Below are 16,090 nucleotides of genomic sequence, written 5' to 3'. Positions count from 1 at the left end.
TCTTTTCTTCTGAAATCATTATAAAGTAACTGTTTAATAGGACATGGGAACAGGAAAAAAAAACAGGTGAGCATTAGAAAACTAACACACTCAAGGTTAAAGATCAGTAATCTGTCCATTGTTATGATTAAAGATTGGGAAGAAAAAAAAAACTTTGTTATGTGCCCATTTCTAACCTTCCCCATTTCAAAAAAGTTGAAAAATCTTCCACTTACAGAAGAATTGGGTGCAGTAAAAGGGTTTCTGTGTAAGAATTTTACTGTGATTTTTATTTGTAGTCAGGGAAACCATAAATAGTGGAGCCAGCCATCCATCCTCTGCCCCTTGTGTTGGGCAGCTTGCCTGTGTGAAAGCACAGTGACTGAAACCAATGTTCACATTTTACGACCAGCCTAAGGGATCAGCAGTGTCCCACAGAGTCATTCCGAGGGTGTCTCTGTGTACTGCAGGTAGCACAACTGAAAACAATCCCTCCCCACTCCCTGCAAACAGCAATTTTAAGTAGCCAAAGATGTTGATTTGCACATCAAGAGTTTTGGCTGTTACACTTTACCTTTCTTACCCATCTATTTATCTTTGTTTTGACAGAGCCTGACATGTCCTTTGCTCCACGCCTCAGACTCAAGATAGAGACAGCAACCCTGTCTTTGCCATGTTCTATCACAGGGTTTCAGTGATTTCCAGTCCTCTTTATCTCAGAGCATCTGACTAACCTTGGTGCAGGGTCAGACCAGATTTGTGGGTTTGGCTATGTACTGGACATGACATCTTTACAAAAATAAAATACTACGAGGTACAAAACAAAGGTCTGTCTAGCAAGCACTGTAAATGCTGGTTTTTCCCAGTGGAAAAAACATTGTCATGCTGCTGTACAACTGATAACAAACTATTTGGGGATTAGGAAAAAAAAAAACCCAACAAAAAAATCCCCAAACATATTCCCACATGGGCAATATTAAGTACTGCTTACTTATAATAACAAAAATATGTTACTTGACATGAATGAAGAGGATGGGTTCAGAATTTTAGAAATCTCAAGGTGTTGTGAAAACTGGAAAAGATATTACATTTCTCAGTGCAGTACCACAAAATAATGGTCCCAAGAGCCCCTGTTAAAAAGATACAAAAAGCATGTAATGGGGTAATAAATGAAAGTCTGTTTTGAGAAATTTTCCCTCTTATCTTCTGGGAGAGACTGGAAGAAATGATTACTGGCTCAAAACAACCAAAGTGTGTGTATGTGGGAGTGGGTAGGGCAAGTTCCGTGCTGGGGGATGTGCACTGCTCCACATCCCACAGGAGCCCATAGCAGATAAAAACCACTGCACAGACACTCACGTGGTCACATCCCTATTGTCCTTGGATTTTATGGCAACAGACACTATACTGGATCCAAGGTGATAGCTATATCTTGCTTTTCTCTCTCTTTTCCTCTCTTTCTCTCTTTTTCTATTTATAATTTCCTACCCTTATAATGGGTAATTTAAGTTTGGATGGGTTAGAGTTTGCTAAGTCAATGCTTTGTGAAATGTTTTATCTCAATTGAATGTTTGCTTTAAATTTTACCAAGTTTGTGATATTCTAAAGCTGGTCAGTAAGGTCTGGGCTTTTTTAACCTCATGAGAACTTTTGTTGAGTTCTCCTTTTCACTGCTCAGGAAAAAGTAGTACCTTAAGCCCCTTTCAAATAAACTTGCCTAGCAAGGACATGGACTTTACATCATCTTATACCATACCAGGTATATTTGTGAAGAAGGGTCATTTCTGATTGTTTGCAATTCATACCAATGCAGTTCTCAGCATTTTCAGACATTGCTAAGACTTGCCCTTAAAATCAAGGTGCCACTGTACCAAGAATACACTTTGACTACATTCTTTTTCAGTTTTTAAAAGTACAGGAAAAAAGGGTTATTAATATTTATTCATAGCTATATTTATATGAATCAGAGCAGTGCCAGAGTTTTTCTCCAGTTCTGAGTTCAGCTGGCAGAAATTGACTACATCCACACTATGAAATTATCTTAGTCTGCAAACCAGCATATTTCTGCTAACCTCTGAACCATGCCTAGAATTTTTTTAGGAAGTAACGGGCCCAGGCCAAAAATTATACTAAGAAATTCTTTGGAAATATATCATTACAGGTATTTAAGTTTCATTCCACTCACCTTTTTCCAGTCTGACAATGATGAACATACTGATAATGGGTAAATCCAGTGCATCAAATTGTGCATAAGATTTTGGGTAAGATGTATACTTCAGGTACTGTAGTGAGAGAGATTCCCCTTCTTTACGTGGTAGCAGTCACTAAAAGATAGACCACATAATCTGTGCTGTCACATATATTTAATTTATGTTCTATTATTTGATTTAGAAACAAAAGGAAGCTTGTTAAAATTGTACAGTTTTATTTATATTAGTGATAGGATAGCATAGAGCTGTAGAAGTAAGTACTGCTTAAATAGTTCTGGGCCATGCTGAAATAGTCTTTTGTTTTTATATCAAAGAGCAACATTATGATATGAAATTGAATTAAATTTTTTCTTGAAAACTGTTCCACTTATCCAAACCTTTGTGGAAGAAAAGCCCAAAGCGACCATTTTGGTGACCATTTTGGAGAAAGATAACATCCTCTCAATTTTAGTTGGACTAAATAGTCCCCATTTCTTCACACTGCTGATGGTCACCATCTTTCCTGAAAGCTGCTTAAGCGGACTAATTTTGGTAAATGGGATATGAGAGACATTTGAAAGAAGCAATTGTTCCCAAATTTCTGTGAAACCAGGGGAAAAATATTATGCAGAAGGCTAAATATTTACTTCCTAACCTTTCCATTTACAAGAAATCTAACAATCGGAATCTAGACAGATGAGGAAAATAAGTACACAAATGTGTCTATATGCTTACATTGAAATAAGGCTGCTGGAGACAGATGTGTTCTGTCAAGATAATGGTTGGGGGAACCCAGGGTTTTTACCCACTTACATATTTCTCTCCAATGAAAAAAAGAAATTTTAATCACATCTGGTTTAGCTGAAAAGCTCTATCTTTTCATGGCATCCCAAGAAATGTCAAGTAGACAGAACATAAAAAGAGTATCTTAGCATTTTAGTTACTTTTACAAGTTTAAATCTCATGGCTAATATCTTAATATGCTAAACTGTACAAATGCAGTTAAACCCACAGTTTTGTGATTAAACTATGAGGGTTAAAATAAGTATTTTACAAATTTAAAATTTATGGTTTAAAAAGATTCTACAGTCTTTAGAGTTCGTGCTCAAGACTTATAATACTTACTTTTTCTGTAACACCACATTACTTTGATGTTATGGTAGAATTTCTTTTCAGCCTTAACTTTTGCTTGCAAATATACCTGCATGATAGTATTTACATGGAATAATTTTCTTCACAGCAGATGAGGGCAAAGCTTGCACAAAGTAAATACAGAAGAAATTGGTTTCCTTGTTGTCCTTAGATTCAGTGCTTAGTTACAGGGTTTAGTTATATCATCCGTCTGTATCTGAGTTTAACACGCCCTTAATGGTCTGGCTTTTTTCTTCTTCAATTCATATGCTATTAAAATGTAGCTACATTTATCATTAAGAAGTATGTAAAATACATTGGCATAAAGTAAAGAAAGGAAAAAAAAAATTTTGTTTTGTGCCCAGGCAAATCAGGCTAGCAGAGAGATTGGAGCAAGGGATACCAGGAAAAAACATATGCCTTAAGTAAGCATGAAAAATGATCATTAACAACTAATTTTTCTCTGCTGTCTCTGATGTAGTATTTCATAAATTTGATAGGTGCTTTTAGCAAAATCATGCATTCAGTACATAAACCCTGAGAGTCTTTTCACTGATCCTACTGAGGTTTTGGTTTCTACACAATTATTGTAGGAAGAGATTGAACTAATTCTATGTTAGGTAACCTGCATTATTCCTCTGAAATAAGTGCAATACCATGTACTTACACCAGAGTTTATAAGATATTTGGATTATTTGTTATGTATGTTCTTTGCATCTGCAATGTCAGTGTAATCATTACTTCCATGAAGCTGATAATGGCAGAAAAGAGGAGAAGAAATAAAGAGAAAACTGTCCAATGAACTTGACTGTTTAGAAAAGAGAAAAATGAGTATTTTTGCACTAAGAATAACTAAGGAGTCAAAGCCGCTTTTACTGCACCCATTTTATTGTACTGACCATCCCCAAGGAGATTTCAATGCTTGTAGTCCCATAATGATGCTTATTTTCTCAATTTTTAGCCCTCCTAGTACTCCAACAGCACAATCATCTCAGCAATTGCACTGACTACAAAACTTTTAAAAGGGAAAAGAGGCATTTTCTACTTTAGAAGGCATTTTCACCACAGTTTCACCCAGAATCAGCTCTATGCAAGTTAAAACACTAAGCCATTGGGGCCAAAGTAATCCCCAGTGTCCCACAAAAACAGTCAGAGACACAGAGTGATTATGGTTGGTTGAGAACAAGAGGAGCTTAAAAACATTTGATGTGAGGTGAGATTGATTTTTAGGAATATAAGTTTATATAAATTTATATAAGATAGTAAGTTCTGTCCTTCATGCTAGGAAGTAAAAACTTTTCCAGTGCATTAAAAAAAAAAAAAAAAAAGAGATTCACTGCATTGTCATTTTATTATTCCATTAGACATGTGAGCTGGTATTGACTGGGGATTTGTGAGTGCAGCTGTAGTTCACAAGGCTGGACCATAACTGTATATGCTTAAACTTAAATCTTCAGACAAGCTGAAAATTCATACTGAATTTTCTTGGTTTTATTTTTTTGATTTTAAATCTTTTCCTTGTAGCTTAAAATAAAACTCAATATTTCTTTCCTGAACTTTCTGGCTCAAGGGATTTTAAAACCACTCTGTACCTGAAATCCATTTCAAGACTAAACAAGTGTGGAGGCAGGAGAAAAAAGTGCCAGTTTTCATCCTGTCTTGTGTGCCATTTGGGATGTCAATAACTGTTTAATATCAGAGTAAGAGTGGAAGCTGTGTGGGCTTTCTACTAGCAGTACTTAGGACTCATCAGCGAACTGATCTTAGCATCTATAATTCCAGAATCAGGTAAATAAGCTTACTTTGAATTTACTTGTTGTTTCACCATACCCCCACCTTATTTGTATTGTTACATTTATTTGTCTGCCACAACATATATCTTCTTCCTAAATAGCCAGTTATCTACATTGAAATTAAGATATTAAAATATGTATGTTTAATAAATTGCCTAGAGGTTAATATGACTTTTACAATACATAACTTCTGTTTCCAGATGAAAAAAAAAAATGGTTTTGCTCTGTTACTACTATGCTGATGTAACAATTGCTCTTCAACTTTCAATATACTTATTTTTTTGAGGTGCATGACCATAGCTCATGGGCAATTGAACATTTTCACTTGTAACTAAAACATACATTTTGCTTGCAAGTTTCATATAAGTTTAGCCAAATTAGCAGCAGTTAAACATTTTGCTCTAACAATAATGATGTAAGTTTCTGGTCACAGACATTAGGACTGTATCTATAAAATATTTTTAGGTGATTGTATAAAACTGCCAATCTCAGGGGCCAAAATAATGGATTCATTAGCCTTAGTGTATAAAAATATCTGAATTACTCAATATATAGTATAAAGTGTGCCTGATTTATAATCTTTGTCACCTTCTCTCCTTTGGATGCCTGCAGAATTAACTTGCCCAGAAGACTTGCTCTCTTTTACCTGAGCTCGGTGAAGGTGGGAGTTGGACAATTCCATTTCTAATATTAACTGATTGCTTTTATGACTTAAGCATATATAAAAAAAGGTACAGCATATTATAAAAAGGTGTAGACTGAGCATTAGCTACTAATTTAGTGTTAAATTTCCTATTAAAAATACAGAACTGTGAAATACTAATGAAGAGAACTGTTTTATTGTGGACTGCTGCTTTTCTATGTATTGAAATATTATGATGATTACTAAAGATACTAATTGTGAGATTATTGAGCAAAGATTTCATTTGCTTGGTAAAGAAACTGTCATGGGTCAATTCAAATTTTTTTAAACCAGATATAACTGAAGGCCTCAAATCAGGTGAGCACATATGGACTATGTAATCACACTGCCAAAAAAGTGAGTGTAAAACAACAAAGTGTCTGGGTGTGGATTTAAGGCAAAGGATGTGTAGAGTTGCTTTCCTTAACCAGGAATTTCATTCTTTATTCCATTTAAATAAGAGGAACATTGGTTACAATGGCACAAGGTTAGCACTTACGAAGTTTTCCTAATCTCTACCTTCATTCAAACATATTTTTCCTTTATGCATCTCCCTGATATCCATACGTCATGTTTACCCCTTGCAATCTGACTGAGAAACACTTTCTGATTAATCTTTGCCTTCAAAGATATGACTCAGCAGGAACTTGCCAAGACAGACCAATTTTATAGTAGTAAAGTAACAACAACAATTTATATTTGCCCCCATTTAATTTTGTACTAGATGCTAATTCTAGTCTTGTGCTGAGATATTTAGGACCAAGCTTTTTTATTCCATGCTGAGCGAACACACATCAGGTTTTCAATTACACAGTTGTGAAAAATGTTATAGATAATCCTTATTAATTTAATACAAAATTATTTTCCCTTTCTGTAGGCACCTCACTGGGTTTCTGGAATATCAAAGTACACCATCAAAACTCTTTTTACTGCTGATGTTTAAAGAGCATGAAAAAGAACAACTTGAGCTTACTAGAAGACATTATGAAACAAATCTATGGAATTGAAAGGGACCCTATGGGGTGACTGAGGCAATCTCTGTGTTCTGGCATAGCTATGCCGAGAAAATGCCTCTTAGCTTTTTCCCTACCATTTTCCTGTGGACCTCAGTGAAAAGATTCTGCACCTTCCCTCTATTCTAGTTCCTGAGGCTCTTTATATGGCTTGTAGTTTTCCTTATAACTAAGCTATTCATTATTTTCTTGCTATAAAGTTAATGACTGCTTCATACCTGGCTTCCAGGGGGTGCAGTAAACAATCATTATTATCTCACTTTATGAATGCATGGAAGAGGCAGGATGACATCAATGCATTCCTTTATGAAGATATTGAGACTTACAGCTCCAGTTGATTTTAATGACACTGTACCTGCACTTAGCTATGAAATAAGATATGCAGAAGTGCCAGCATCAGTCTCCAGTTCCTTTACTGTGTCCACAGTTAGTAACCCATATAAAGATTAGCTATTTAGGTACGAATAACAACAAATAAACAACAACAAAAAAACCTTTTTACATGAATGAACTTTTTATAGTCAAAGTCATTGTTGAAATGCTACAGATACCCAAAGTGCAATTGAATTTTAAAAAGTGATTAAGCCAATTTATGGTGCCAAAGTTCTCAAGGGTTATTAAATTTAAAAAAGGAAAAATGTTATTCTCTACTTAAAGTGCAATTTGTCAGAAATTGGGTACTTTGGGTGTATCACCAATACTCATGCTATCCTTCTGCCACTTGATTGACCACTTTCAAAAACATATTCCAGACTCTAGAAATTTGTCTGATCAAGGATTTGTGTTCTTATCTCCTTATGTACATTCATATCTGTAAAAGTAGCACATTTAAATATGGTTTTTGTACTATGCTGCATGACATTTCTTTCCAAGACCTATAATTTTTGTTCTAAATATAACTGAACTAATGATATACTCACATGTTTCAAGAGTTTGAGTACTTTATATAAATGAAAATTTTATATATATATATATATATATACACACACATGCTCTCATACATATAAATTTGAAGGATATATATTGATATCAGTGTTGATAGAGATATAAAACACTCTTTCCAATCAATTTTTGTAATAAAATGAGTTATAGTAGTTATAAAATATTCTCACTGAGTCATAAAAATATATGCTATGCATCTCAAATTGTTTATTGACACCATATTCAATAATTCTATTTTGATTTTCTAGAGTGAAAAGCTTTGGATCAAATAAAGTTATTCAGCCAGTATTTTAGTTATCAGACAGAAAAAAAAGGGACATCATTCTTCTTAAACATTGTAGGTATAAATTCCATATGCTTTTTGTATATGTGCAAATTATAGAGGGTTTAAATAATTATATATCTGGGTAGATCTTCCAGTCCTTTCCTGAATGCTAAGGAAAAGTCAGGATATTGCTATACACATTAAACCTCAGATGAATATTTATCCTCAGGACATTTCAGCTTTAAAAGTATGGATATTCTCACTAAAAATATATATAAAAATTAATTTAACAGTTTGACCCAAACGCAATTTAATGAGAACTTCTGTAGCAACATATACCAGCTATAAATTATTTGAAAAGCAATTTATAAAAGTGACAGGAGAGTACACATATGTATATTCTCCAGCTGTTTGTTACTCTTTGTTGAAAAATAAGAAGTTAAAGTATATTCCTTTAAGATAGAATTCTTTGTTAAAATATTTTAAAAAATAGTTTCTATACCACACTATATAGTTAAGAAAGCCAGAGAAATCTTTTGCTTATGTTTTTTTTTTTTTTTCTGGTGCCTAAGAATTCAAAATTTTTATTAGAAGAATTTGACAGAGTTTTCATTTTTATTTCCCTATCTTTCTTATATCCTCCCAGGGCCATGAATTTTTTGCATATGTTGAACATCTGCAATCTGGATTAATTTTGGATCATACACCATATCAGAATGTGGTCTTTCAGGGCTCTTAATTACCCCAATCACAATATTCAAAGCTTATCTAGAGTCCTGGATTAACTACCTGGATGTTACCTGAACAGGAATACTTTCAATGTCGCAGTAAGTGCCTTTTTATCTATTTTAGCTCATCATAAAAATGGTGTTGACTTTAAGAACCAAACCAAATGTACAAGCCTTTAGAGATCTAAGATTACTTGATAATTAGGATTAACTGAAATTACTTACACATCCTGGAAGAGAAAACAACTGTTGCCACATAAACACAAGCCTGTAAAGATCAATAGTCCCTTAAAATAGATCCTGCTCAATAACAGTCCTTAACGCAATATTAAAAAAAAAACAACCTATTTTTTCCCCCATGTTGACCACTTTCACTTTTTAAAATCATACCTTGGAAAAAATCCTTCTCTAGTAAGAAATGCTTCCTTTTTTTCCATCCTAAATGACAATGTTAGAAGTAGGTGATCTCAGAGGCTTTCTGTGAAGGACTTCAATTGAGTTGGGCATCTGGCCTTTATCCAAGATCTGAGGAAGAATTTGAAGAGCATTACTGTGCAATTCCTTCTGTACTGGTAACGACTTTGGCTGTGCATGTGTCTGAAGTGAACAATATGGAACACATATCATGTTTCACTTTCCAGCCTGGAGAGAGAAGATGCTTCCTCCTGGCTGGGCGAACCACAGGCACACTGCTGAGGCTTCTCATTAAGCTGAATTAAAATATTGCCTTAAACATAAACATTCATGCTTATATCCGGATCATTTGTGGCAATTTCCTTCTTTGGCCATTTCTGTAAAACAGGAACAAAGGTTTTTAAAGCACTTCTAATTAAATAATTGTTTTCAATAATTTGTACTAAATATTTATTCATTTATTTTAAATATCTTATGTGTCCACATCCATTTTTGTATTAGCTATTTTAAACTCACACATAAATAGACTTCAGATCTACAAAAACTGTATGCGTACCTGCTGCTATATGCAATGCAAGATCTGCCTAGATAAAAAAAATCTAAATCCAGATAGACTTCACAATCACAGCTGACTATGACCTCCTTCTGTTGTTAAAGGATTTAGTCATAAGCTAAATTTTTAACCCTGTTAATCTTAAAGACCTATCATTTTCCCCAGTAAATGCTCCATTATTTGGAATAAGTATTTTAGAGATATAAAAATTGGAAAAACCTAGCCCAAAATAACTTTGTAGTCATATTTCATCCAGAATGAATGTTAGCCCTAAGCAAAATGAGCAGAGGACAGAAACTGGACCTGCTTGTATAGTATTTCACAAAATATAGTTCCCATTCATTTTTGCAAATAAAAAACCTAATAAAAATTAATGAAGGTTAGAAAAACTATTCCCACTCAGATTTTCACTCTCTCTTCCTTTTCCCTCCCATTCCTTAAATAAAATAATGTATATGTTTATTTTATTAATAGATAGACGTTAAGTGATTTTTTTTCAAAGAAATATTGAATGAAAACATGAAGTTCAAGTAATGAAAGAGAACTCTGTAATGGCAGCCATGTGTAAACAGAATGGCAGGAGTTTCAAAGCATGACGTTTTCCTTGATTTACTCATTTAAAATAGATGCCACAGGACAGGGACATTTAGTTCTTCATGCATTGTAGTGAGTTCTCAGCTTTATTACTGCAGCATATTAACTTCTCTAGTTTTAGCCATTATCTCCTTACAAAAAGCCTTTGATGATGGGCACAAAGCAGGCTCACCTGTAGAACAGAGTGGCATTCCTGAGATAAAACCATGCTGAAACTAAATCTGTAAAATACCATTGAACTGTAGCTGTTTCCATAATTGGAGCAAAGTGTGAGGTGAACATCTCTCTTATGCAATTTTCCTATTGCTCAAACCCAGGGTTCTAGGAATTTATATGAAAGATTGCTTTCAAGCTATAGATAACTAAAAATAATTGATTCCCAAAGAAGAAATTAACTCCATGGTTCCAGTTTATGCAATTTCTGATTCTTGGTATAATTGTTAAGTTTTACTTCTTGATCAGTAAATTAAGCTAGGAAAAGTTGTAGCACAGTTTGAGGAAGAAGTTTTAGGCAGTGAGCAGTTCCCTTTTAAAAATAACCCATCCTCGTCCTCTGTACAAGAGAGGATAGGAGAAGGACAGGATTAATCTGATTATTCCTTTCTCATCAAAGCCTTTAAAAGATAAATAATTAGAAATGCAAAAGTTTATCTGTACAGGGAATGTGTATGATGGGAGGCAGTGAGCCCAAATCCATAAAGAATTATGAGGTAAATATGGGACTGTCACTGAAGTTGATATGGTATTCACAATACTTCCATTTAATTGTGCATATACTTCATTATGTTAGATATTACAAATGGCCCAAATCCCATGACCAGAAATATTAAGGAACAAATAGATACATTCAGAGTGGACAAACTCACAATAAAGACAGAAAAGTAAAACAATCCACTAAGAACAAGCAACAAAGGATGAATGTGGAAGAAGTAGAGAGAGAGTTAATTAAGAGTTGAAACATGACAGGGAAGCATATACAGTACGTACAGAAAAGAATGGGAAAAGGAAAAGAACCCGACAGACCATCAGGGCATCAATCAAAGTATGTGGTAGCACAGGAAGCAAACAAGAGTGTTAGGAAAACCAGTTTCATACTGAATGCATTGTTGACATTAAGCTGCTAAAAATGGTGAATAATGGAGTTGAAAATATATTTCAATCAGGACTGACGGAAATAACCAGAGACATGGTTAAATGAATATGGTAAAAAAAAGCAGTACAAGGGGGACACTGCTTCTGAACGACTGACGTTAAACTTTGAAGTGAGAAGTAAGATGGTAAAAAGAATAGTGTAGCACTTTTTAGTGACTTTTACAAGTAAAATAACATACAGTGTTTTCTGTTTATGAGCTAGCCGTGAAAAGTAGAAACTTATTTGTACAGAATAAAGCTTTCATTTCACTAGTTGCCTTCTGCCTTGTTGCACCTGTAAAGGTTTCTTTGTTCCCCAAAAACAATCAAACACAAATGGCATCATAAAGAATGGCACTACCTACCTTTAATTTTTAAGGGAGATAAGTTACAATCCTTATTCCTACTATAAAGTAATCATATTTTCATGCCACTCAGGAAACTCAGGTGACTAAAACCAGGAACTGAACAGAAGGACTGTAATATGGGTTAAATAAGAAACTATACATGTGTTGGACATCATTAGCAAACGCACTTTGTCTTAACAGATGCGTTACAGGGACATGGTCTGTCCTGGCTGCAGAAAGGGGTAGGGCCTAGAACTGTGTGGGCATGGCTTAATTGCTATTCTATACTGTCCACATCATCGCTGGGGGTGTGGGCTCAGGGGAAGAAAAATGTGACTCTACACCACAAGTGCATAATTTTGTTCCCTTTCTTCCTCAGGGAAGTTGCCAGGACCAACACTGAAGTCTGTTCCTCTGCCACTGCTGCCCATCCCTTCTCAGCTCACAGAAGAACACAGCTTAGACCAAGCAGAGATGAGTGGAGCTGAAAGGAGCTGAGCCCAGAGGAGCAAAGCATTTGCAATGAGGATAATCTGTTTTTCTGGGGAGGTGTTCTTCGTTGATTTTGTTGTCTCAGGCTCAGGGAATGCCAACTGCAGAGAGCACTCACCATGTTGTCTTTGTCTTGGAAATAACTGCATGGCACTGGCGAGGTGCGGGAATGGCTGCTGTCTTGGTTTTTGTCTTGTCAGCCATGCAGAACTGAGTCAAGGTGGTAAACCCCTTTTTGTCTGTAAATCATCTTCTCTTTTGTTATTAATATTGTTGCTTCTACTGGGCATTTCTTATTCCATTTCTGTTTGTTCTCAATAAATTATCATCTCAAGCCATGGTCTCTGCCTTTGTCCCTCTCTCACCGGATGGAGGGCATGGGGAAGGGGAGCAGCTTCTTTTGAGTTTAATTCCCAACTGGTTTTAAACCACCTCATGGTCCAATTCTGGTATTTACTGTTAAAATTTTCTATTAAAATGCTCAATTTTCTAGCTGTACTGCTAAAGTAAGATTAAGTTTCTTAGTTGACATACGACTTTTAGCAAGTGCCATCAACACAGCCCTGTAAGCCTCTCTATTTCTTTGTGCAGGAAAATCTGTAGACAAGTTGAAATTACATTGTCGAGGCATCTGAAGTTAGCTTGTTTATAGAAAAGACCACAATTACAGAGGAAGTGTTACGACTCAGTACTGTCCTACATCCTTCTGATGGATGCATCAGAAATTACCAAGCACTGCTGCAAGCTAGTGCTGGCAAATTTCATATCTGGTGGGTGACAAAGAACTCTCTAGTTTTGCTTTAACCTGCAGCTGTAGTATTTTGAGCAGTGATGTCAGCTGATCACACAGGTTAAACAACCTTGCAATTGCCTGGGCCTTGCTTCATGGAGGACAGCTGCTGGTGATTTCTTTTTTGCCTTGAAATATCCTTAGTATCTCTGGGGGTTATTTGCCTCAGTTCTTTTCATTTGCAATATTGATTTTGGTATCTGCCATATTCTAAACCACCCCATCCAGCCTCACAATAACACTGTAAGCAAAAGGAAGAGTTTGTAGGGATAATTATGTCTTTTTTGTTACTAACATTATTTTTGGTCAGGTATATAATGGTGCCAAAAATCAAGTTTTGGACTCTTAAGTATCGTCAAGAAACTGGAAAAAGGGGAAAAAATATATGAAGATCACTTTTGCAAGTGTTCTTTTTGTTTTTCAGTGGCAAGGATAACTGTTTTCAGGAAAAACAAAAGTCTCTGTGCACAAGAATGGATTTAGATGGATCTTATGTAAAAATGCATTGGGTGGATGCTAGTCAGAATGATTACCTGATTTTGTACCTCTGCCCTATCAGAGAACTCTCTGTGCAGGAAGAGCAGAAAAGAATCACGGACACTGTGGCTGGCAGATAAGACTTTATTTTCCAGTGTGTTGCTTCAACAAAATGTAACTGCCATTCTTCAGTGAATTTAAATGAGAATGAACATATGAACCTTTATAGGTCCCAATAAGCTGTAGCCTGTTGCTGCTACTGCACTTTGAATCTTCTGTGAATATGCACAGTATGGAAAGAACTTTTATAAACCTAGAAAAAAATCCAGCAAGAGGGATTAGAGGCTGTGACATATGAGAAGAGATTAAGACAATTTAATATACTATGCTGCTGCTGGAAGGAAAGACTATAAAGAGTGATATGATTGCATGCAAATACCTCAGAGGTAAAGAATGAGTGTTACAGGGGTTGTTATAACTTTATTTATTGTAGGGTCTCTTCTACCATCAACATAGATGATTAACTCTGACAAATATAAATTAAATAGAAAAAAAATCAGAAAAAAATCTGGAAATTGAATACACTGTAGAGGAATATTTAGGTAATATTTTAGGAAACAACTTTAAAGAGTAAGGCTTTTAATGTTTCATCTTGCACCATTAATATCTTTGGGGACCTAAAAAGTGACTTGAATAAAAAAATTAGGATAGGGCCCTTCAGGCAATAGTCTGAGAAAGCCAAAGAAGCAGTTAATATATGAAATTCACTTGCACTAAGAATATTTTTTAAGAGTGTGTGAGGGAATATCAGAGAAAATATTAGAATGGGAAATCCTGATTTTTCTGTAGAGGTCTGTGCTAGCTGACCTCAAAGGTTTCCAAACTGACTTCCGTCAAGTATTTTAAAAGTGTCCGGCAAGGGTTTCTCTCTTCTGGAGAGCGAGCAGATCAGTTACTTGTTATAATTTATATGTTATGGGTGCTACAAGATGTTGATGCTGTCTCCTGTCACATGTGTCACAGGTGAAGGAGGCTTCTTGTTACAACTTAACTGTAGTTAGTGCACAACAAGAACAAAGCTATTGATATATTAAATTCCACGTGGCTGAAAAATGGCTTGTTTCTATAAATATTACTGTGTGACAGACCATTTTCCTGTAGGTGTTTTCACAGCCTTAGGTGTTTCTACACCCTAAATGCCCACTATAGAACAATGAAGCTGCTGCACAAGGGTACACTATCAAGAAACAAGTGAAAATATATAGTTTAAATGGGCTGTTTTCCTTGTGACAGCAATTTAATTTGAAATATTTGCTTATTTTGCATTCTATACTGTTCTCATAAACTGTCATAATTTCAGAGCACAGCCTATAATTTCATCGAAATAACTCTGGTTCTAAGATTTATGGTGGAAAACTGGTTTGAATAACAGCCAAACTACAGTAAGACTGAGTTTTCCAGACATATTTAATGCTGACCCTTCTTTTGATTTAGCGGAAGTTTTGGGTGGCATTAGATGTATTGGTAGTTTCTAATATAATGCGCAGCTGTGGAAATTGTTATCTCTGGATGCTGTGGTTGCTAAGAGCTTAAACATTTCATAGGGAGATTGGAAAAATTAATGGAATAGAAATCCACTGTAGGTTATTAAATACTGGCAAACCACTTCTGGAAGAGGAAATTCCTAAGCTGCACATTATTCAAAGCTAATGTAGTCCTTGGTAGAAGTGTCCTTGCCTTCATTTTACTCTTGACTCTAGGCATTCATTTTGGTCATTGTCTGAGAACAGATTTCATGCTAGGTGCAGTGAGTATGGCTGCTGTCATGAGTGAAGAACTTTCATCAATAAAAGCTACTCACTTTAGTCTTTGTGTATGCCTGCAGCTCTCAGGTATTTATCTGCCTAACTCTGTGGAGAATTGTATCAGTCCTTACACTGTAAGGTGTCTTGGGAGCTCTTACGTTAACAAGTGGGAGACTGATTTTATAGTGTATGCACAAACAGAACCTGATGGATGACCCATTTAGTAGGGCAAGGTGTTAAAATGCACTGAATATTTTCCTTCTGTGATGAAAATAATCCTGTGTGAACAACTCTTATCTGTGTACAATTTCGATGGATGCTCAAATGCTCCTGTCTCAGGATCTGTACTGTAGAGTTTTCTGTGCCCGTGGCTATTATATGAACAGTGTTGCATATACTTTCCTTTGGAATCTTTGGAGAACAATAGGTAGTATTCAGGAGAAAGCTAGCACCATGAAATCTAGTCAGGTGCCACTCAGATTAGATAAAACAATGTATGCGCTTCCTGAAATTTACAGAAGAAGAAGAAATAGTGCTGCAAAATAGTACTGACAATAGTCTATGAGCAGATCACATCTAAATAGACTAAATAGTGGTACAAAAAACGCAACTGCTTCATCAGATTTCTTCATTGGAAACAATCTGACTGTCAGCTGAACAGTGCTATCCCTTAGACATGTCACATTATTTACACTTCTCTAGGAAGAATATGCCCTCTCATTGACCTTCATGCAGTTCTGTGTTCATTAATGATTTCCTTTGGGC

The 16,090-nt window shown here is 35.4% G+C and overlaps 1 long non-coding RNA gene across 2 annotated transcripts; it reads left to right on the top strand.

Moving 5' to 3' along the window:
- The first annotated feature begins 1,311 nt into the window (after window positions 1-1,311).
- Window positions 1,312-12,582, top strand: LOC138107406 (uncharacterized). 2 transcript variants are annotated; one of them, XR_011149495.1, is made up of 6 exons: window positions 1,328-1,397; window positions 4,870-5,087; window positions 5,705-5,753; window positions 7,978-8,066; window positions 8,641-8,821; window positions 12,141-12,582. It is a non-coding gene; the product is annotated as an uncharacterized lncRNA (long non-coding RNA). The 2 variants fall into 2 exon arrangements; XR_011149496.1 differs by lacking the exon at window positions 4,870-5,087 and having other exon boundaries at window positions 1,312-1,397.
- The last annotated feature ends 3,508 nt before the right edge of the window (window positions 12,583-16,090 follow it).

The sequence above is a fragment of the Aphelocoma coerulescens genome, chromosome 3, assembly GCF_041296385.1.
Source record: "Aphelocoma coerulescens isolate FSJ_1873_10779 chromosome 3, UR_Acoe_1.0, whole genome shotgun sequence".
Taxonomy (NCBI): domain Eukaryota; kingdom Metazoa; phylum Chordata; class Aves; order Passeriformes; family Corvidae; genus Aphelocoma; species Aphelocoma coerulescens.
This window is presented reverse-complemented; position numbering and strand designations above follow the sequence as displayed.